The sequence below is a fragment of the Lynx rufus genome, unplaced genomic scaffold (genome assembly GCF_022079265.1).
Source record: "Lynx rufus isolate CCGP_SWC_20201006 ecotype Redwood Valley unplaced genomic scaffold, mLynRuf1.p SCAF_15, whole genome shotgun sequence".
Taxonomy (NCBI): domain Eukaryota; kingdom Metazoa; phylum Chordata; class Mammalia; order Carnivora; family Felidae; genus Lynx; species Lynx rufus.
The window spans coordinates 45,573,797-45,598,158 of NW_025814829.1; the positions used below are offsets into that span (position 1 = coordinate 45,573,797).

General features: G+C 40.4%; 1 pseudogene; it reads left to right on the forward strand.

Annotated features, from left to right (window-relative positions):
• The first annotated feature begins 1,146 nt into the window (after positions 1-1,146).
• Positions 1,147-24,043, forward strand: LOC124509865 (40S ribosomal protein S4, X isoform-like; annotated as a pseudogene).
• The last annotated feature ends 319 nt before the right edge of the window (positions 24,044-24,362 follow it).

Below are 24,362 nucleotides of genomic sequence, written 5' to 3' on the forward strand. Positions count from 1 at the left end.
TTTTCTCATCTAGAAAAGGTGACCTCCACAAGTGTTCCAGTAGTACTTGTGCATGTCTCTAGGATGGCAGCTGTCACACTCACACAGCACTGTAATCACAGAGAAGTTCCAAGGGACCATGTTTTATCCAGAGCGTAACAAATACCCTGGTATGTAGGGCGCCTGGGTGGCTCAGTAGGTTGAGTGTCTGGCTTCGGCTCAGGTCATGATCTTGCAGTTCGTGAGTTCGAGCCCCGCATCAGGCTCTGTGCTGACAGCTCAGAGCCTGGAGCCTGCTGCAGATTCTGTGTCTCTGTCTCTCTCTGCCCCTCCCACATTCTCTCTCTCTCTCTCTCTCTCTCAAAAATAAAAAAAAAAAAATTTAAAAAAAATTTTTTTAATATCCTGGTATGTAGAAGGTACTCCATAAAAATTGATCACATTATGGGGCACCTGGGTGGCTCAGTCAGTTAAGCCTCTGACTTTGGCTCAGGTCATGATCTCGCAGTCTGTGAGTTCGAGCCCCATGTCGGGCTCTGTGCTGACAGCTCGGAGCCTGGAGCCTGTTTCTCATTCTGTGTCTCCCTCTCTCTCTGCCCCTCTGCCTCTCATGCTTGCGCGCTCTCTCTCTCTCTCTCTCTCTCTCTCTCTCTCTCTATCTCAAAAATAAATAAACACTAAAAATTAAAAAAAAAAGATCACATTATGAAGGGACAAAGGATGAATGGAGCAATAAAAGTTTGCATTTATAGTATATTTGTTTTTCTGGTTATACCTTTAGACATTGATAATTCTTGAATTTTCCATTTTGTTTTTTTTTTTAATTTTTTTGATATTTATTGTTGAGAGAGAGAAAGCGTGTGAGTGGGGGAGGGGCAGGGAGAAAGGGAGATACAGAATTCAAAGTGGGCTCCAGGCTCCAAGCTGTCAGCACAGAGCCTCACACGAGGCTCAAACTCACGAACTATGAGATCATGACCTGAGCTGTAGTTAGATGCTACCGCTGAGCCACCCAGGTGCCCCCTGAATTTTCCATTTTGAAAGGATCTTAATGATCAGGAATTATTTCTTCCCTTTCTACCATTTTGAGAAAACAACATAGATTTAAGAACCAAGCTGAACTAAAAGAAAGTTTACACAAGCTAAAAACTGAAGAATGTTCTTTTCATGGCTACCACAGCCTTGGCTCCTGGTCCCAAGAAGCATCTCAAGTGTGCAGCAGTTCTAAAGCAGTGGATGCTAATAATTTGATCAGTGTGTTTGTTGCTCGTCCATCTACCAGGCCCCATGAGCTGAGAGAATGTCTTCTCCTCATCATTCTCCAAGGAACACACTTAAGTATGCTCTGACAGGAGAGGAAATAAAGAAGATCTGCATGCAGCAGTCCAATAAGGTTGATGGCAAAGTCCAAACTGATACAACCTACCTTACTGGCTTAATAGATGTCATGGGCATTGACAAGACTGAAGAGAATTCCTATCTCATCTGTGACACCAAGGGCCCTTTGCTGTTCATTATATTACACCTTAGGAAGCCACGTACAAGTTGTGTGAAGTAAGAAAGGTCTTTCTGGGCACAAAAGAAATCCCTCATCTGGTGACCCATGATGCTCACACCAACTGTCCCCCTGATTCCTCACCAAAGTAAATGAAGCTATTCAGATTGATTTGGAGACTGGACAGATTACTGATTTCATCAAGTTTGACACTGGTGACCTGTATATAGTGATCAGAGGTGCTAACATGTAAAGAATTGGTGTGACCACCGATGAAGAGAGACATCCTACATCCTAGTTCTTTTGGTGTTGTTCCCGTGAAAGACGCCAGAGGCAACAGCTTTGCCTCTCAACTCTCCAACATTTTCATTATTGGCAAAGGCAACAAAATATGGATTTCTCTTGCCTGAGGAAAAGGGATCCACTTCACCATTGCTGAAGGACAGACAAGACACTGGCAGTCAAACAGAACAGTAGGTGAAATGATCTCTAGTGATGTGACCTGAAGGGTCTTTGTACTTAATTTAAGATAAGATGGCACAAATAGACCCATTAATACGGAGAACAAACTGATGTTTGGCAAAGGGGAGAGGTTGGGGGGGGTGGGCAAAATGGATGAAATAGAGTGAAAGACACAGGCTTTCAGTTATGGAATGAGTAAGTCATTGGGATAAAAGGCACAGCATAAGGAACACAGTCAATGGCACTGTAATGGTGACAGATTGTGGCTACACTTGTGATAGGCATAGCATAACATAGATGTTGTTGAATCACTATGTTACATACTTGAAACAAATGTCACATTATGGGTCAACCATATCTCAATTTTTTAAAAAGATAATATGGCGGGGCACCTGGGTGGCTCAGTTGCTTAAATGCCTGACTCTTGATTTCAGCTCAGATCATGATCTCACAGTTCGTGGGATCAAGCCGCGCAGTGCAGAGACTGCTTGGGATTCTCTCTCTCCCTCTCTCTCTGCCTCTCCCCTGCTTGTGCTCTCTTTCTCTATCAGAATAAACAAACATGAAAAAGAAGTTTTTTAATAAAAATAAAAATAAAAAAAAGATAGGGGTGCCTGGGTGGTTCAGTCAGTTAAGTACCCGACTCTTGATTTCAGCTCAGTTCATGATCTCACAGTTCATGAGCCTGAGTCCCACAAGTTCATGAGCTTGTGCACTGACAGCACAGAGCTTCCTTGGGAATTCTCCCTCTCCTTCTCTCTGCTCCTCTTTGGCTCATACTCTCGCTCTCAAAAATAAATAAGCATTTTAAAAAAAGATAATAAGGCACAATTAGAATAAAAAAACAAAGAATTGAAGAATGCCATTTCAGAACTAAGTATTAGTTCTAAAACCATTTCAGAACTAAGTATTAGTTCTGAAACCATTTCAGAACTAAGTATTAGTTCTGAAACCATTTCAGAACTAAGTATTAGTTCTGAAACCATTTCAGAACTAAGTATTAGTTCTGAAACCATTTCAGAACTAAGTATTAGTTCTGAAACCATTTCAGAACTAAGTATTAGTTCTGAAACCATAGTTCTGAAACCATTTCAGAACTAAGTATTAATGAATTACACAGGCATCATTCGAATGGTCCTGTGATCCCCTGCATGGCACACAGGTCACATATTGGCCAACAGAAAACCTAAAATAAAAATACCAACTCTAGTTCGTGACCAGTGAGCTGCCTCCAGTTATCCCATACATATTGGTAATTTTCAGGATAAAATCATTTTAAATTAACTTGAATACAAAGGAATTAACATAAAATTCTTAGCAGTTTTGGAAAAAGTATGTTATTAACTTGAACCAGTAATAGGGTTTACAAATCCTTCTCATATTTAAAATAATCCAGGGGCACCTGAGTGGCTCAGTCAGTTAAGCGTCCGACTTCAGCTCAGGTCCTGATCTCACAGCTCTTGAGTTCGAGCCCCACATCGGGCTCTCCACTCTCAGCGCAGAGCCCACTTCGGATCCTCTGTCTCCCATTCTCTCTTTCTCTCAAAGATAAATAAAAATTTTTAAATTTAAAATAATCTGCTTGCAGGATTTGTGACTTTCCACTTGTTTTCTTGTATTCCTCCAAAGGCACTGAGAGTTCAGAGACTCTAATATTTAATTCTAGTGTGAATAAACCCAGCTCCAGTCCAGAACTTGCACTTTGTGACATCTTCCACCCAGGCTCCGAGGGATAAAAGCACTGTTTAAAATCAGCCTTCTGAGGCACCTGGGTGGCTCAGTCGGTTAAACGTCAACTTCGGCTCAGGTCATAATCTCACAGTTCATGGGTTCAAGCCCCACGTCATGCTCTGTGCTGACAGCTGGGAGCCTGGAGCCTGCTTCGTATTCTATGTCTCCCTCTCTGTGCTCCTCACTGCTCATTTTCTCTCTCTCCCTCTCTCTCTCAAAAAATAAACATTAACATCAGCCTTCTATGTAGAAAAAAAAACCTGGCGTGTGATGAAGTGCAACACTCTTTCTACCCTTAAACTACATCCCTCTCTACCCCTGCCATTACTGCTCAGTGTCTATAACTGCTTCAACAAACAGAAACACAAAATAAGAGGGACTAAGGCCTCAGATGTTACAGAGATCATCCACTGACTTAAACCCACACAGCCTACTGTGTTTCCCTTTTTTGCCTTCTTAGCCTGGACGCTCAGAGGCCAATTTATTACTCAGTCATAAAACTGTTCTACTCTCTGCTTCAGTTAGAAGCTTCATTCCGTCCACTGTATTTTATGAACTACACGTTACTACCCCCCCAAATTCATATCTTGAAGCCCAAACCCCCTAGTGTGGCTATATTTGGAGATGGGAGCCTCTTAGGAATTAAAGTTAAGTTAGGTCATTAAGGTGGGGCCCTGATTCAACAGGATTAGTGTCCTTACAGGAAGAGGCACCAGAAAACTAGTGAACTCTCTTTCTCTTTCCCCTTTCCCTCCTTTCGGCCCTCCCTGCACACACATTAAGGAAAGGCCATGTGAGGGCATAGCAAGAAGGCAGCCAAAAGGAGAGCTCTCCCCAGAAACCAAACAAGCTAGAACCTTGATCTTGGGACTTCCAGCTTCCAGAACTGTGAGAAAACACACTTCTGTTGTTTAAGCCATCCAGTCAACAATATTTTGCTATGGCAGCCCCGGCTATTACACATATGATTCTCTCTTTGTCTGACTCTTCACTGCTCACCTGGCAACTAGCCCCTGAGCTCCAGTCGCTGTAAACTCTGCTGTGCTACATCTCGCATCGTCCACCCACCAGGCACACAAACTTGGAAAAAAAATACATCATAAGCTGAATGAAATCAAGAAAGGTAATAACTCAGCACAATAATTCGGGGGCTATACTCAATCTATACTTGCAACCTAAAAAAATTTTTTTCATGTTTACTTATTTTTGTGAGAGAGAGAGAGAACACACACAAGCAGGAAGATGCAGAGAGAGAGGGAGACACAGAATCCTAAGCAGGCTGCAGGCTCTGAGCTGTCAGCACAGAGACCGACGTGGGGCTCGAACTCTCAAACCATGAGATCGTGACCTGAGCTGAAGTCGGACACTTAACTGCCTGAGCCACCCAGGCGCCCCATACTTACAACCTTAATTCAACCTTGTCTGTTGCTTTTAAAGAGCATCCTCCATAATTTTATAAAAAGCAATGATAACTTTTTTCCTTCATATACTCTGCTGTCCAGTTTTGTAAGTGCAGTTTCTATAAAAGTGGCAAAATTAATAAGTATACTGCTGTGGCTTGATTTCATGGGACGGTGTATCCTTACCGAACACTGAAATAAGCCCACTTCTACCCCATTTGCTTTGTTTTCATGTTTTCCTCTTTTTTCTAATCTGTAGTATCATCCACAACCCAGCCCCCCTCCTCCATTCTCAGGACTGTCCCTCCTACCACGCTGGCAACAAACAAGCTCGGTATTGCCTATTTCTTTGCTGTCATTCAGCTCAGAGAAAAAACTCTTTTCTTCGTGTAAGACATACTCCAGATAGCTATCTTATAAGCCTTCCAAACTGTAAGATCTTCTAGAAGTATAGATGTTTAGAGCTACAGAAAAGCTGATATTGTCCAATGAATAGTTTTTGTGTCAAGAAAAAAAATCATGGATTAAGATAACAGTTTTGGGCCGCCTGGGTGGCTCAGTCAGTTAAGCATCTGACTTTGGCTCAGGTCATGATCTCACGGTTTATGAGTTCGAGCCCCGCATAAGGCTCTGTGCTGACAGCGTGGAGCCTGCTTAAGATTCTGTGTCTCTCCCTCTCCCTCTCTCTGCCCCTCCCCCCACGAGCACTCTCTCTTAAAATAAATAAAAAAAAACTTTAAAAAAATGTTAAGGTATATATATATATATATATATATATATATATATATATATATATTAACAGTGTCCACTACAGCTCACATGCTTAAAACTTTCCTTAAAAATTTTCCTTGTGGGCGCCTGAGTGGTTCAGTCAGTTAAGCATCCAACTCTTGACTTAACAGCTCAGCTCATGATCTCACGGTTCACGGGATCAAACCCCACATCAGGCTCTGCACTGACCAAGCATGGCCTTGCTTGGGTTTCTCCCTCCCTCTTTCTCTGCCTCTCTCTCTCAAAATAAATAAATAAATAAACATTTTTAAAAATTCTCCTTGTGGGCCAAAATATTCTGAATTTTCACTGAATGAAATCACATAGCTAAGACTATTTTAGATAAATCCAATTTGACTTTTTTTAGGTACAGAATTCAAGAAATGACACGTTTATTTTTTGAAAGCTGTATTTGGTCATTTTGACAAAAACAACTGAAAAGTGGTTGAGTCTTGTGAATTCCTGTGTGAACTGACTTCAGTGAGAGACAATGTTAGGAAAAATAATAAACTAAAGTTACCTGTGATTCGAAAGTACTTTATGAGTGACTACGAAAAGGTCTTCAATATCTCCTGGACAAGCACACCAACATTAGCCTTTTGGGCATTTAGAAACTGAATAGATTTAAATATCTCAAGATACAACAGGGTCCAAGTATAGAATGACCATTTCCACTGAGTGGTCCAGCATGGATACATGATTACAGTGCCTCTATACATGGTTCTGGAAAAGACCATTGGTCAGGAAAGCAAGCACCAGTTCCCACTTCTTTGAAAATTAAAGTACTGTTTTCTTGAAATGCCCAAAGAGAGCTTAGCAGACCTGACATTCAAGATGTTGCATGGCCGCCCCAATATGACCTTTCCACTTTTCTATCATAGACTCTATTCTCAAGTCTAGTTAAACTCCTTCTTGACGCTATCTAATGTTTTCCACCCCACTTATGCTTTATATTATGCTGCTTTGTTTTCTTGATAATACTTATCACTATCTGAAGTTATCTAATTGATTTTTTACTGTCTATCCTCTTGCCTCTCAGAATGAAAGCCTCATAAGAGCAAAGATTTTGCCCTGTTTGGTGCTGTACCTCCGGGGTCTAGAACAGTGTTTGACACAAAGGAGTTACTCTCTCTCTCTCCCTCTCTCTCCCTCTCCCTCTCTCTCCCCCCTCTCTCCTCTCTCCTCTCTCTCTCTCTCTCTCTCTCTCTCTCTATATATATATATATATATATATATATATACATAAAAGGAATGAATTAATGAAACCATTCCCAGAAACATCCAAGCTTCACTGTGTCTGTGCTTTGGAATATAAAGTTTCCTCCATCTAGAAGGCCTGTCCTCTCCTTCTATACATCTTAACAGTCCAGCTGAAATTCTGTGGCATCTAGGCACATGTTAGAGTTGCCAGTATGCATGCATGCTTCAGCCCTCTCCACAGAGTGGAAGCTACTTACAGGATCAGCCTTTGATAGTTCCTTTTCAAATACAGACACACCAACTAATCTTTGATGAAGCAGGAAAGAATATCCAGTGGAATAAAGACAGTCTCTTCAACAAATGGTGCTAGGAAAACCAGATAGTGACATGCAGAAAAAAAAAACCTGGACCACTTTCTTACACCAGACACAAAAATAAACCCAAAATGGATGAAAGACCTAAACATAAGACAGGAAGCCATAAAAATCCTAAAGGAGAAAGCAGGCAAAAACATCTTTGGCCTCAGCCACAACAACTTCTTACTCAACACATCTCCAGAGGCAAGGGAAACATAGCAAAAATGAACTATTGGCTCCCAAAAAACAAGAGTCCAGGGCCAGATGGCTTTCCAGGGAAATTCTACCAAACATTTAAGGAAGAGTTAACACCTATTCTCTTGAAGCTGTTCCAAAAAATAGAAATGGAAGGAAAACTTCCAAACTCTTTCTATGAAGCCAGCATTACCTTGATTCCAAAACCAGACAGAGACCCCACTAAAAAGGAGAACTACAGACCAATTTCCCTGATGAACATGGATGCAAAAATCCTCAACAAGATATTACCCAACCAGATCCAACAATACATTAAAAAAATTATTCAACACGACCAAGTGGGATTTATACCTGGGATGGAGGGCTGGTTCAATATCCACAAAACAATTAACGTGATTCATCACATCAATAAAAGAAAGGACAAGAATCACATGATCCTCTCAATAGATGTAGAGAAAACATTTGACAAAATACATCATCCTTTCTTGACAAAAACCCTCAAGAAAGTAGGGATAGAAGAATCATACCTCAAGATCATAAAAGTCATATATGAAAGACCCAATGCTAATATCATCCTCAATGGGGAAAAACTGAGAGCTTTCCCCCTAAGGTCAGGAACAAGACAGAGATGTCCACTCTTGCCATTGTTATTGAACATAGTATGTATGGGAAGTCTTAGCTTCAGCCATCAGACAACACAAAGAAATAAAAGGCATCCAAATTGGCCAGGAGGAGGTCAAACTTTCACTCTTCACAGATGACAAGACACTATATATGGAAAACACAAAAGATTCCACAAAAAAATGCTAGAACTGATCCATGAATTCAGCAAAGTTGCAAGATATAAAATCAATGCAGAAATCGGTTGCATTCCTATACACTAAATGAAGCAACAGAAAGAGAAATCAAGGAATCAATCCCATTTACAATTGAACCAAAAACCATAAAATACCTAGGAATAAATCTAACCAAAGAGGTGAAAAATCTATACACTGAAAGCTATAGAAAGCTTATGAAAAAAATTGAAGAAGACACAAATAAATGGAAAAAGATTCCATGCTCCTGGATAGGAAGAACAAATATTGTTAAAATGTCGATACTACCCAAAGCAATCTACATATTCAATGCAATCCCTATCAAAATAACACCAGCATTCTTCACAGAGCTAGAACAAACAATCCTAAAACGTGTATGGAACCAGAAAAGACCCCAAATATCCAAAGCAATCTTGAAAAAGAAAGCCAAAGCAGAAGGCATCACAATCCCGGACTTCAAGCTATACTACAAAGCTGTAATCATCAAGACAGTATGGTACTGGCACAAAAACAGACATTCAGATCAATGGAACAGAACAGAGAACCCAGAAATGGACCCACAAACATATGGCCAACTGATCTTTGACAAAGCAGGAAAGAGTATCCAACGGAATAAAGACACTCTCTTCAGCAAGTGGTGCTGGGAAAACTGGACAGCGACATGCAGAAGAATGAACCTGGACCACTTTCTTACACCACACACAAAAATAAACTCAAAATGGATGAAAGACCTAAATGTAAGACAGGAAACCATCAAAATTTCGAGGGGAAAGCAGGCAAAAACCTCTTTGACCTTGGCCGCAGCAACTTCTTACTCAACACATCTCCGGACACAAGGGAAACAAAAACAAAAATGAACTATTGGGACCTCATCAAGATAAAAAGCTGTTGCACAGCAAAGGAAACAATCAGCATAATAACTAAAAGGCAACCGACAGAATGGGAGAAGATATTTGCAAACCACATATCAGATAAAGGGTTAGTATCCAAAATCTATAGATTTTGGACTTATCAAACTCAACACCCAAAAAACAAATAATCCAGTGAAGAAATGGGCAAAAGACGTGAATAGACACTTCTCCAAAGAAGACATCCACATGGCCAACAGACACATGAAAAAATGCTCCACATCACTCATCATCAGGGAAATACAAATCAAAACCACAGTGAGATACCACTTCACACCTGTCAGAATAGCTAACACTAACAACTCAGGCAACAACAGATGTTGGCAAGGATGCCAAGAAAGAGGATCTCTTTTGCACTGCTGGTGGGAATGCAAACTGATGCAGCCACTCTGGAAAACAGTATGGAGTTTCCTCAAAAAGTTAAAAATAGAAGTACCCTACAACCCAGCAATTGTACTACTAGGTATTTATCCAAGGGACACAGGTGTGCCATTTCGAAGGGCACATGCACTCCAATGTGTATAGCAGCACTATCCACAATAGCCAAAGTATGGAAAGAGCCCAAATGTCCATCAATGGATGAATGGATAAAGAAGATGTGGTATATATATATATTCAATGGAGTATTACTCAGCAATCAAAAAGAATGAAATCTTGGGGCGCCTGGGTGGCTCAGTTGGTTAAGCATCTGACTTCAGCTCGGGTCACAGTCTCGAGGTTCATGAGTTCAAGCCCTGCATCAAGCTCTGTGCTGACAGCATGGAGCCTGGAGCCTACTTCAGATTCTGTCTCCCTCTCTCTGCCCCTCCCCTGCTCATGGTCTGTCTCTTTCAAATGTAAATTAAAACAACAAAATTAAAAAAAAAATCAGAATGAAATCTTGCCATTTACAATTACATGGATGGAACTAGAGGGCATTATTATGCTAACCAAAATTTGTCAGAGAAAGACAAATATCATGTGACTTCACTTATATGAGGAATTTAAGACACAAAACATGAACGTAAGGGAAGGGAAGCAAAAATAGTATAAAAGCAGGGAGGGGAACAAAACATAAGAGACTCTTAAATATGGAGAACAAATGGAGGGTAATTAGAGGGGGGTTGTGGGGGGGGGATGGGCTAAATGGGTAAGGGGCATTAAGGAATCTACTCCTGAAATCATTGTTGCTATGCTAATTAACTTGGATGTAAATTTTAAATTAATTAATTAATTTAAAAAAAACACAGACACACAAATGTGCGCACGCACACACACACGCGCGCACACACACACACACACACACACACACACACTGGCACAGTGATACTTATTCATTACTGTAATGAATGGGACTAAGGCACCATTCAAGTTCTTAATGTGATTCCACCTTAGCTAAAAATTTAACAAGTGGACCTATCATTTGGTTAGTGGTGTGAAATGGCAAGAGAAATATATCAATTACTGGTGTTCAATACACTCATAAACAGCCAGAAAGGCAAAACTCTGGTGCAAATTCAGATCACTAGTTAATAAACTTGGATTTATTTTGTCATATTGAGCTGTCCTATTGAGCTATTGAGTTGTCCTCTGCCTGGTTTCTGGGACACAGTCAGGACTCCCTATGGCCTTCTGATAGGAGTTTAGAAAAAGAAAAGGAAAGAAGACAAGACAGAACCTTCCCAAGCCTACATAAATCTGAATGGGCCTCCTGTCCTTAGGTTTATGTCAGGCTGACCTCTTTGCTGCCCTGGTGGAGGAATCTGGCCTGAACGGGTTAGCTGAGATTTAGGAAGGCAGAAGGAGAAATGCTTTTGTTCATCCCTTGAACTGACGGGCCTTAGTACCAGGTGAGTCATTCTAGTCCTACTCATTTTTCAACCACCAAATTCCCCTTTCTCATCCCTCCCCTTGCGGGCACTCAGTCTCTAACAGCCCATTCAGTAATACGTTCTTCATCTATACTCTAAACAAGAATTCTCATGGCACGTAATGATAGTGAGTCCTCTGACCATAAAAATTATCAATGTTTAATCCCATGCTTTTTTTTCTCTGTACTACCTCTATGCTCCTTCGTGGCCTTATACCACAGAAGAATGTCCTTCTTATTATTTCAACCTGCTCTTCAGTATCTCTTGCTGGATCTAGAGGTGAATGAAATCTGTGGATGATAGCACAGCTGCTATGTTTATTTGGTTTTTTTTTTCTACCAGTGTGAATGGTGGGGTACAAATTGGTGATTTCCAAGGTTCATTTTTTCATACCTAGGTGTGATACCCCAAAGGGTATCATAAAATTCTTAAGACTAAACTAATTTGGACTAATCTTAAAATTTCTGAAATAAATACTGGGCAATAGGATTCCCTGACACAAAGCATAGCAGAAGTTGTTGTGGGGGCACCTGGGTGGCTCAGTCGGTTAAGCAGCCAACTTCAGCTCAGGTCATGACCTCATGGCTTGTGAGTTCAAGCTACATGTCAGGCTCTGTGCTGACAGTTCAGAGCCTGGAGCCTGCTTTGGATTCTGTGTCTCTGTCTCTCTCTGCCCCTCACCCACTCACGCTCTGTCTCTCTCTCCTTCAAAAATAAATAAACATTGAAAAGAATTTTTTTTAAAGTTATGTCTCCAGATTAAGAACTATTGTGTTCAGAAACAGACCTAGTGCATTTTGTGAATACTGTCCAGTTACTTACAAAGTTTAAATGTTTTGTGATGATAAATAAATTGTTGTTGCATGCAAACTCTTTGAATTTTAAAATATTCACCGTTCTTTAAGCCCTTAGAATTAGAAACCTGACATGTATGGGAAGGTTACACAGACAACTGTTAGTAACTGCAACAAGCATTACTTCCAGGTTGGCTTGCTAACAACAGAAAATAGCTGTAGTCAGCCACAAACAGGTATGCAAGGAAGGAAATGAACAAATGTCAATTATGCGCCCCCCATGGTCAAAATAGATAGATGCATGTTTGCTGACACTAATCCATTCCACTGATGCTCGTGAGAGTCAGATGGGAGTATGGCTTGTTCACAAGGCTGTCTTCAAAAATGGTCTACAACACCCTACACTAACCGGGGCATAAATCCGAAACAAGAGGAAGAGAAGGTAAAGGTTCATCACGCAGTTTCAATCCCAAATGCAGGTGCACAGAGCTGGAAAGTATTTTACTCAGTACCAGTGAATGCTACACAAATAACATTCGTACTTCTTTATTAATAATATTTAGAACTTATTACTTAGTATTTATTTAGTACTTACTATGTGCCAGGAACTGTCCAAAGTCCTTTAACATATTAGTAATAGAAACCTCACAGCAGGTAGTTAGCAGTAGGCTGTTACTGGTTTTAACATCATGCAAATGAAGAAACAGACATAAAGAGAACAGGCAACTTGCCCCAAATCATACGTATAGTAAGTGAGTAGGCAATGGAGCTAGGATTCAAAGCCAGGGATTTATGGCTCTGGAATCCATACTATTAACCACTATACTACCTGCCTAAGGGGTACACAACATGTTTATAAACTCTACTGAAAGATATCTTGAAGTTACAAAACATTCAAGAAGCACTGCACAAGAAGAAGGAAAATGATGCCCATCCAAGGAGCTGTGCTGCCACAAACAACTACAAAGAGACAACAGACCAACCTGATCAGTATAGGTGGGTGTTACCAAAATGGGTACAATACCTGCATCATCACCAAAGGAAGACATTCAACAACTGCTAAAACAGGAAGCCATTAAAAACCATACAGAAAATATTGAGGTGCCTGGGTAGCTCAGTTGATTGAGCATCTGACTTTGCCTCAGGTCATGAGCTCATGGTTCATGAGTTTGAGCCCCATGTCAGGCTCTATGCTGACAGCGTGAAGCCTGCCTCGGATTCTCTGTCTTTCTCTCTCTGACCCTCCTCCACTCACACACTTTCTCAAAAATAAATCAACATAAATAAAAAAAAAAATACTGGGGCACCTGGGTGGCTCAGTCGGTTGAGCATCTGACTTCGGCTCAGGTCATGGTCTCACGGTCTGTGGGTTCGAGCCCCACGTCGGGCTCTGTGCTGACAGCTCAGAGCCTGGAGCCTGCTTCAGATTCCGTGTCTCCCTCTCTCTCTGACCCTCCCCCATTCATGCTCTGTCTCTCTCTGTCTCAAAAATAAATAAACATTAAAAAAAATTTTTTTTTAAATACAGAAAATACTGTGCATCTGTTGTGAACAAATCAAATTCCTAAGAAATAAGGTAAATACTGTAGTGTGGCTTTTCCTCAGTAATATTTAAGGGAGAGTAAGATACACCCTTCTGGGCATATCAGCTACAAACAGGTATGCAAGGAAGGAAATGAATGAATATCAATTATGGCAATGAGGCATCACTGAACTAATGTCACAACAATCATGAAGGCATCGGCAGGGGGTGGGGTTGGGGGGGACAGGAGGGAGGGTGAAGCATCATCATCACTCCTTCCAAGTTACTCATCTCTTCAGATTAATGGACTATATCCACGGTCAGCACAAAACTCTTTCAGACAATGTGAGGAGCTGTAAGCAGTGAAGATCAGATTAGACCTCCATTACTAGTTGTTTCCTTTGTTTCTTTGACCAGCATCATCATTTCTTCTTTCTTCTTATGGCATTAACATATGTGGTGATGATACACAGTTTTATAAGACAGGCACTCCACCTGAGCCACGTGTGCCCAGTTGAGGCACCTGCACATGCCTGGATTGGTGAATCCTACCATATATTAGCATTGACTTGATAGAAACAACCAAAATTACCGAAATTACTTCAAGGAGCCAGTTCTAGGGGATTATGACTTAAAAACTAATGCTTTGGGCCTAAGAGAAATTCAAAATTATGGATATTATTAAATAAGTTCAACTATTTCAGCAACAGGAAATGTCACAGCATCATTATAGTTCACAATGAAAATAATAATGCCCAAGTGCCCATGTGATCCTCCAAGGTTATTCATGAAAGGAATTGCTTGCCTTATGAGATATAGGCTTGATACTACAGTCACTGAGATGATCACATGAAATACACCATTTCTAATCTATTCAATTCTTAGTAAATCATTTGGACAATCATGGAGCCTTAACTAAAAATCTTGTTTCATTAATGTTGATTTATCTTCATAAAAGAAAATACAAAATTAAAAATTAAATTAAACCTGCAAATGAAAAGTAAATGTGAAAACCATAGTTAATCATCTAGAAGCAATATTAAGACACTTGAAGTAAGCAGAACATGTGATCATATCTTCAAATAACACCTTTGTTAATAGCACATGAGTTGCTAGTGAAAATTACATGTAAGCCCTCTTGTTTTTGAAAACTTTTTTTTATTTTGAGAGAGAGAAAAAGTGGGGGAGGGGTAGAGAGAAAGGGGGACAGAGGATCTGAAGCAGGCTCTGTGCTGACAGCAGAGAGCCTGATGTGGGGCTCGAACTCACAAACTGTGAGATAATGACCTGAATCAAAGTCACATGCTTAACCAACTGAGCCACCCAGGTGCCCCAAGCCTTCTTATTTTTAACAAATCCATACACCTGAACCTTCAGCAACACAGTGTTCACACATTTCCTACCTTGTTATGCCAGTGATTACACAAACTAATACAAATACAAAACAGTATTTTAATATTAAAATCCACTAAGACAATACACCATCATTCTGACATTTATTTCTTTATAAAAGTAATTAAAAAGTAATACTAGTGCTGAATTATGTGATACTACAATTAAGACACCTGGGATATAGCATTCAGATAAAACTGCCCAAGCTAAAAATGTTAGGTTATAAAACCTGAGAAAATAAAAGTATTCATTTGTTCATTTGTTCATTCATTCATCCATTCAACTAACAATAATATTAAGTACCCATAAAACAGTATAACATATGTTGTACTACCCATTTTTGGTAAGTATTAATACATTTATTTATTGAACATTTTATTCATATAGTCTATTATGAGTTCAATAAACATTGTTCTTAGATACACTTTTTTTAATATTTATTTTGAGAAGGAAGAGTGCACATGAGTGGAGGAGGGGCATACAAAGAGGGAGAGAGAGAGAATCCCAAGTAGGCTCCACGCTATCAGCAGAGAGCCTGATGTGGGGCTTGAACCCACGAACCATGAGATCATGACATGAGCCAAATTTAAGAGTAGGATGCTTAACCAACTGAGCCACCCAAGTTCCCCTGTTCTTATATATAGTTAATGAACTCTGTGATGAAACCCTTGAGAAAATCTCATAGTTTTCTCAAAATGTTTTTCCTGAGACCAACTTCTTTTTAATGTTTATTTATTACTGAAAGACAGAGAGAGTCAGAGCATGAGCAAGGGAAGGGCAGAGGGAGACACAGAATCTGAAGCAGGCTCCAGGATCTGAGCTGTCAGCACAGAGCCCGACGTAGGGCTCGAACTCACAAACCACGAGATCATGACCTGAGCTGAAGTTGGATGCCTGAAGTTGGCAACTGAGCCACCCAAGTGCCCCCTGAGACCAATTTTTATCTGAGGAAAATACACATTAAAAAATTGGGGACCAGCCACAGCAACTTCTTATGCAACATGTCTCCAAACACAAGGGAAACAAAAGCAAAAATGAACTACTGGGACCTCATCAAAATAAAAAGCTGTTGCACAGTGAAGGAAACAATCAGCAAAACTAAAAGGCAACCGACAGAATGGGAGAAGATAGTTGCAAACAGCATATCAGATAAAGGGTTAGTATCCAAAATCTATAAAGAACTTATCAAAGAACTCAATACCCAAAACAACAAATAATCCGGTGAAGAAATGGGCAAAACACATGAATAGACACTTCTCCAAAGAAGACATCCACATGGCCAACCGACACATGAAAAAATGCTCCATATCACTCATCATCAGGGAAATACACATCAAAACCACAATGAGATACCACCTCACACCTGTCAGAATGGCTAACATTAACAACTCAGGCAACAACAGATGTTGGCAAGGATGCAAAGAAAGAGGGTCTCTTTTTCACTGCTGGTGGGAATGCAAACTTATGCAGCCACTCTGGAAAAGGGTGCAGAGGTTCCTCAAAAAGTTTAAAAATAGAAGTACCCTACAACCCAGCAATTGCACTACTAGGTATTTATCCAAGGGATACAGGTGTGCTGTTTCGAAGGGGCACATGCACCCCAATGTTTATAGCAGCACTATCAACAATAGCCAAAGTATGGAACGAGCCCAAATGTCCATCGATGGATGAATGGATAAAGAAGATGTGGTATGTATATACAATGGAGTATTACTCAGCAATCAAAAAGAATGAAATCTTGCCATTTGCAGCTACATGGAACTAGAGGGTACTATGTTAAGCAAAATTAGAGAAAGACAACTATCATATGACTCCACTCATATGAGGACTTTAAGATACACAACAGATGAACATAAGGGAAGGGAAACAAAAATAATACAAAAACAGGGAGGGGGACAAAACACAAGAGACTCTTAAATATGTAGAACAAACAGAGGGTTACTGGAGGGGTTGTGGGACAGGGGATGGGCTAAATGGGTAAAGGGCATTAAGGAATCTACTCCTGAAATCATTGTTGCACCATATGCTAACTAACTTGGATGTAAATTTAAAAAATAACTTAAAACAAAAACTTACTCCCAAATGTTTCAAAGGAAAAAACTGCAGTATGTACTTGAATCTTTTCTACATAAGATTTCTTTTTCAAAAGATTTTTTTAATACTGAAAAAAGATAAAAAGGCTAGAAACTGCATCCTTTGAGACTTTTTTTGGCTTCCACTGCAGGATTAAGCCTTAAATCTCTGAGCTTTCCTGCTTGGCCTTCCACTTGATAAACCCTTTTCCACTTTAGAGTCTTTACACTCGCACTCCATCTGCCAGAAATGCCTTACCCTGAATGCGCCCATGGCTTTGCTCCCCACTGCACTCCTGTCTCTGCCCAAATATCCTCTCCTCTGGCAGTACACGCCCCCATCACTCTGCACCCTTTCCCTGATGCAATAGACTGTTATGCAAATCTGCTTTGGATCCTTGTGACTGAAATAACAAGAAGTTCATGTGTAATAGACCCAGCGTTAGGATGGCTCCATGACATGGATCCTGAAATAAACAGCAGCATTACTCATCCTCGCACGTCAATAAAGATTGTTTCCAGACATAAGGACGTTTACTGACTTGGAAACTATTTGAGCCTTAATATTAAAGAGTATTACTTTCATTAGAAATTTCTTGGAGGTCTGATGACATTTGCTGATTGGATTTGAAAGTCAAGTAAAATGAGATGGCCCCTCTCAGGCACTAAATATATATGTGGCTTTTAAAGTTAGACAGACCTGGCTCAAATCTCAGGTCTTCAACTAACTGGCTGTGTGAGCCTACACCTGAAACTACTCTCATTAAAAGCACCAAAACCTCCAAAAATCCAACAGACACATTCCAGATCTTATGTGACTGGAACACTCTGAATCATTTGGTGCAGATGATAATTCCTTTTTTTTTTTTTCCAGGAATTTTGCTTTCTTTCTACATTTTTGGCTGTTCCTTCTCAAACTCTTCCTTTTTTGTCTTCCAAATATTGATGTTTCTCAGAGTTCTGAACTAGGCATTCTGTCTACTGTCTACTCAATATCACCCACCATATACATTTCCCAGAGACACTTCAAATGGATCATGTCCAAGCAGGAACTTGGCACTTCCTTCGCACCCAGCCTATATTCTCCTCTTCCTTCTGCTAATGAAAGCACCGTGACCCATCCAGTCACACATTTCATAAACCTGCATCACCCTTAACTCCACTCTCACTTTCCCCCTTCCCTTCTCTGATCAGTCACCAAATCTTGTCACAGCTACTTCTTATATGTCTCTCAAATCTGTCCATGTCCCTTATTCTCCACTGTCATTACCCTAGTTCAGGAGAAAAAATCATCTCTGTATGGATCGATCGCCTCTAGAGAATACAGGCTTAAACAGGTAGCATTGCCATGAGAAATAGTTCATGAACAACTTCGGGTATTTGGAGTAAATTAATATCCTACTCTAGTGATCTCTGACTCTCAGGGAAGGTGAAGGTCATATCCTTTTTTCCTGGGAGTCAGAAACTATGCGCCTTAAGGAGGTTGTTTCATTAATTAACAATAAAGCAGAAAATATAAGCATTTAATATTTGGGGGCACTGACTATGCTATCCGAGTGATCCTATACAAGCCCAGAAAAAAATCTAGCCAATTTGATTCTACATGGTCCAAAGTTGGTTAAATTGAGAACATTAACAGTTAAGATTTAATAAAGAGGGATGCCTGGGTAGCTCAGTCAGTTAAGTGTCTGACTCTTAATTCTGGCTCAGGTCATGATTTCATGATTCATAAGATCAAGCACAGAGTCTGCTTGGGATTCTCTCTCTCCTTCTCTCTGCTTCTCCCCAGCTCGCTCTTTCTCACAAAATAAATAAACTTTTTTCTTTAATATTTAATAAAAGATTTAGGAACAAACACATTTATAATAATATACTATTACTAGTTAATTATTGTACCTTCATGTTAATAAAAATGTAATGCCTATACCTTTTATGAACAACCTGAAAGCATCAAAATGACAATTTACAAATACCCTACTAGATTTAAAGTGTATTGTTTTAGAAAAAGTTGCTACTTATGTAGTTAAATAGTTACTACTCTTACAACTTAATAATAAAAAAGACAGCCCACTTAAAAATAGGCAGAGGAAAAAAATAGGCAAAAGATTTGAATAGGCATTTCCCCAACAAAGACATATAAATGGCCAATAAGTCCATGAAAATATGTTCAACACCATTAGTTATTGGAGAAATACAAATCAAAACCACGCTGAGATACCACTTCGGGCCTACTAGGGTGGCAATCACCAAATAAATGGACAATAACAAGTGCTGGTGAAGATGTGGAGAAATTGGAGCCTTCATATATTGCTGGTAGGAATGTTAAATGGTACAGCTGCTTTGGAAAACAGGTCGGCATTTCTTCAAAATACTACCATATGAAGGGTGCCTGGGTAGCTAGTTGGTCAAGCGTCCGACTTCAGCTCAGGTCATGGTCTCACGGCTCATGGGTTCGAGCCCGCATCCGGTTCCGCACTGACAGTGCGGAGCCTGCTTGGGACCCCCTCCCTCTCTCTCTGCCCCTCCCTGCTCTTGTGCACACGCGCACTCTCTCGCTCTCTCTCTCAAAAGATACACATCTAAAAAATACATATATATTACCATATGAAATAGTGCTACACCAGCAATTTCACTTCTAGGTACATACACAGGAGAAATTAAAACAGACGTGTATGCAGAAAATCTGTACACCAATGTTCACAGCAGGCTCACTCATAATAGCTAAGAAAAGGAACAACCCAAGTGTCTATCAACTGATGAATGAAGAAATAAAATGTGGTAAATCCATACAATGGAATATTATTCAGGCAATCAAACAGAATGGATTACTAGAGCATGCCATAACATGCATGAGCCTTGAAAACATTACGCTCAGCGAAAGAAACCAGATGCAGGTCAGTCTAACTCTAAAACCCATATATATAGTGCCTGGGGGAACCTCTCATTTTACTTGACTTTTCAAATCCAATCAGCAAATGTCATGGGACCTCCAAGAGATTTTTAATATAAGTAATATTCTTTAATATTCAGTTGTAAATAGTTTCCAAAGCAGTAAGTCCCATTACATCTGGAAACAGACTCTTTATTGATGTGTGAGAATGAACAATACTGCAATCTGTTCGGGATCCGTGTCACGGAGCCGTGTTACACATGGACTCCTTTGCGTGACACAAGGGTCCCAAGCAGATTCACATAAATTTATTTTCCTAAAAATGACACACCAAATGTATTTACAACATAATATAAAATAAAAAAACACCTTTTCAGATAATTTAAATAAATAACTATAACAATCTCCCTGATTTTGTAAAACTCACTCTATTTCTAAATATACATTTGCTGAATTTCTGTAACCCTTAAGTTATAGAGATTTCAAGCAGAAGTTTTTGAAGGTTCATTAAATAACATGCCTTTATAGATTTATTTTTAAAAATTATTCAGTGCCTGGAAATTCAGATATGATGCTATTGACTCCTTTACTCACCACAATAGACAAGTGTTCAGCTCATTTATTCTCAGAACAAAGCCTATCTTTGACACGTCTTATTATGTCACATTTCATTATATTGTAGGAAACAATTTTTATGTTAGAAAAGTAAAATACTTCCCAGACTTTCCAATGACCTTAAAACAAAAACAAAAACAAAAACATCTGGGGGCACCTGGGTGGCTCAGTCAGTTGAGCTTCCGACTTCGGATCGGGTCATGATCTCATGGGTTCGTAAGTTTGGCCCCCACGTCAGGCGCCTTGCTGTCAGCACAGAGCCCGCTTCAGACCCTCTGTCCCCCTCCCTCTTTGTCCTTCTCCCTCTCGTGCTCTCTCTCTCAAAAATAAATAAAACATCTTAAAAAACAAAAACAAAATCATGGCTAAGTCAGTATTTTGGAACTTGTGCTCTTTTACATCAGAATCTGATCCATAACTGGAGATGCCAGGACAGCCCACAAATGCTATCTAGGAATATATAACATTCCTGAGGCCAAGACTAAATGCTTCTAGTAAATCTAGTCGCTATATACCATGATGTTTTAAAGGTAAGGGGCGCCTGGGTGGCTCAGTCGGTTAAGTGTCCGACTTCAGCTCAGGTCACGATCTCGCAGTTCGTGGGTTCGTGCCCCGCGTCGGGCTCTGTGCTGACAGCTCAGAGCCTGGAGCCTGTTTCAGATTCTGTGTCTCCCTCTCTCTCTGCCTCTCCCCAATTCATGCTCTATCTCTCTCTGTCTCAAAAATAAATAAACGTTTAAAAAAAAAAAAAAGGTAAAATACACTCAGAGTATCATTTAGGATGTCAAGTTCACATTTCCCCACTGTACCTCTGACATAAGATCAGAGTCACTCTTTCGATGCATTTTACTTCAAAAAATATTTATTGATCATCTGCACACCTACAGCTCTTTTCTTCACCTCCTACCTAATGAGCAAAGAGAAAAAGAAGTCCCTTAACACCAATCCACAGCTCGTGACTCCACAGACTAAGGTTGAAAGCCCAAGAATACAGATTCTTGAGAAAGATTAATCAAATTTCTTCTTACTACAAAAGTTAGACACCCAACCCAAATTAACCTAAACTTAACAATTTTTTTGAAGAATAAATTGGCTTATGTACCAAAAGTCTACAAGCAGAACTAGTTTTAGGCATGATTTGACCTGAAAGTCCAAATGATGTAATTAACCTTCTTTCCTATCTACCTTTTCATTCTGCTTCCCTCCACAAACTGGTCTTCCCTTCTAACCAGTCTTCTTCCCTGCGATTGGGAAAAATGGCCACTGACAACCCCAAAGTCACAATATCCTAGTACCATTACAGCAAAGGAAAGAAACAGGCACAAAAGTCTTCTGGCACAAAAGTCCCAATTTGGTTTATGAGTTTGGCTAACATACACACAGTTTGTGAGTTTGAGCCCCACATTAGGCTCTCTGTGGTCTGCACAGAGCCCACTTCAGATCCTCTGACCCTCTCCCACTTGCATGTGCAAGTGCGCTCTCTCTCTCTTTCTCTCTCTCTCAAAAATAAATTTATTTCGGGGGGCCCCTGGATGGCTCAGTTGGTTGAATGTCCGACTTCGGCTCAGGTCATGATCTCATGGTTGGAGGATTCAAGCCCCACGTCAGGCTCTTTGCTGACAGCTCACAGCGTTGTTGTTTTTTTTTTTTTTAATGTTTACTTATTTGAAGAGAGAGAGAGAGAGAACACGAACAAGGAAGAGAGAGGGAGACACAGAATCCAAAGGAGGCTCCAGGCTCTGAGCTGTCAGCACAGAGCCCGACATGGGGCTCGAACCCACGAACTCTGATATCATGACCTGAATCAGAGTCAGACGCTCAATTGACTGAGCCACCCAGGCACCCCTCTCAAAAATAAATTAAAAAAAAATTTTTTTAAAGAATAAGACAACAATATCTGCTCATCACTTCTACTCAACACTGTATCGGAAGTCCTAGACAGCACAATAAAATGCTTTTGTTACACTGTAAGAAAAGAGTTGTGGCTTTTGGACTGATGTGCCGCTGCCCGTTATTTTGATATCCTACAGTCTTGAATCTGTCAACTCACCTATCTGATCCAAAACATTACAGATTAGGGAAGTTATTCATTAAAACAATTTTCAGGGGCGCCTGGGTGGCGCAGTCGGTTAAGCGTCCGACTTCAGCCAGGTCACGATCTCGCGGTCCGTGAGTTCGAGCCCCGCGTCAGGCTCTGGGCTGATGGCTCGGAGCCTGGAGCCTGCTTCCGATTCTGTGTCTCCCTCTCTCTCTCTGCCCCTCCCCCGTTCATGCTCTGTCTCTCTCTGTCCCAAAAATAAATAAAAAACGTTGAAAAAAAAATGTTTAAAAAAAAAACAATTTTCAGTGAGATGAGCTGGGATTACTTTGGAAGCACATATGATCCTATGTCCTTATCTAGAAGGAGGAGAAAAAATAATGCTTCCAAGAATAGACTGACTTTACTGCATCACTATAATTTGCCTGCAATTGTCTCTTTTTTTATGAAGCGTATTCACATCATTGCCTTTGGTTATCAGGGACCAATGATGACTGTTTCAATTCTCCTTCTTTTTTTTATTTTTTATTTTTTAAAATTTACATCCAAATTAGTTAGCATACAGTGCAACAATGATTTCAGGAGTAGATTCCTTAGTGCCCTTTACCCATTTAGCCCATCCCCCCTCCCACAACCCCTCCCGTAACCCTCAGTTTGTCCACCATATTTATGAGTCTCTTGTGTTTTGTCCCCCTCCCTGTTTTTATATTAGTTTTGTTTCCCTTCCCTTATGTTCACCTCAATTCTATTTCTCCTTCTCAACCTTTTTCAAGACTCAAATCTTCACTCTATTTGTAAAGTAACAGTTCATTATCAAAAACTGTCTTGCTCTTTATTTTAAAACGCTGTCTGCATTTTATAACAAATTTATGTATGGCTATGTTTACTGCTGTTTGTTGTGAACATAAAGCTTATGGTATAGCATGTAAACTTTATGTTACTACATTCAAAGCAATTGCTTGTTAACAACCACATCAGTTATTTGGTGATTGGGAAGATGTTTTAAGCATTTTACATCCTAATATGGTAGTTTGTTATGTATGTGTAAACGATGGCCCCAAATATGTCACACGTAGATGAATAATGTTGTGCAGTATGGTCATAACATTCAACAGATACACATAGATGGAGATAGAGAGAGGGATATAGACATAGATAGAGACCCAGAGATGGATGAGTGGATGGACAGAGATAGAGACAGAGAGATACAGATGGAGACACAGAGGAAGAGACAGGCAGAAACAGAGAGACGTCCTGGGCAGACAGTGGGCACTGTGCCCTTGAACCTTGAGCAAGCCAGCAGATGCCTGGCACTGTCGAACTCTCCCACAAACACTGAGGTAAACTCCAAGAGCCTCTCTGCGCCAACTTCTTATGTGCCCCAGGAGGAACTTTCCTTTTTGCTGATGTTATATTGCGCCCAGCGATCCTCATCTGCTTCAGTGCCCTGGCACAGTACGTGGGGCGCTCCTCCCTGTCAGTGGTTGAGATGGTCCTTGCTTTCTTCTTCGTCATCTACATATGTGACCTGCATGTCAAGAGGCAGTTTATCAACTAGCCCTGAAGTGTTTTCTTCATGCTGTGAATCTTCATGCTGTGAACCACTACCTGATCATGTCCACTGTTGTCCCTGTTAAACAAGGAAACCCCTCCAGAATTGTTTCCAGGGTAACCTAACCACCAAGGGCCTCTTTGGCCACGATGCCCTGTTCCACCTTTCTCTTATGGCAAAAAGACATACAGTAGCCTCCACAGCCTCTGCAGATGACGAAAAGGCCAATGCCCCTCACTTCTCTGCAGTCTGCAAGTAACCCTCCTTCCAGAATAACTCTCTCCAGTGTCAACAATATGCCAACTGCCTGCCCTTTATTCAGCTA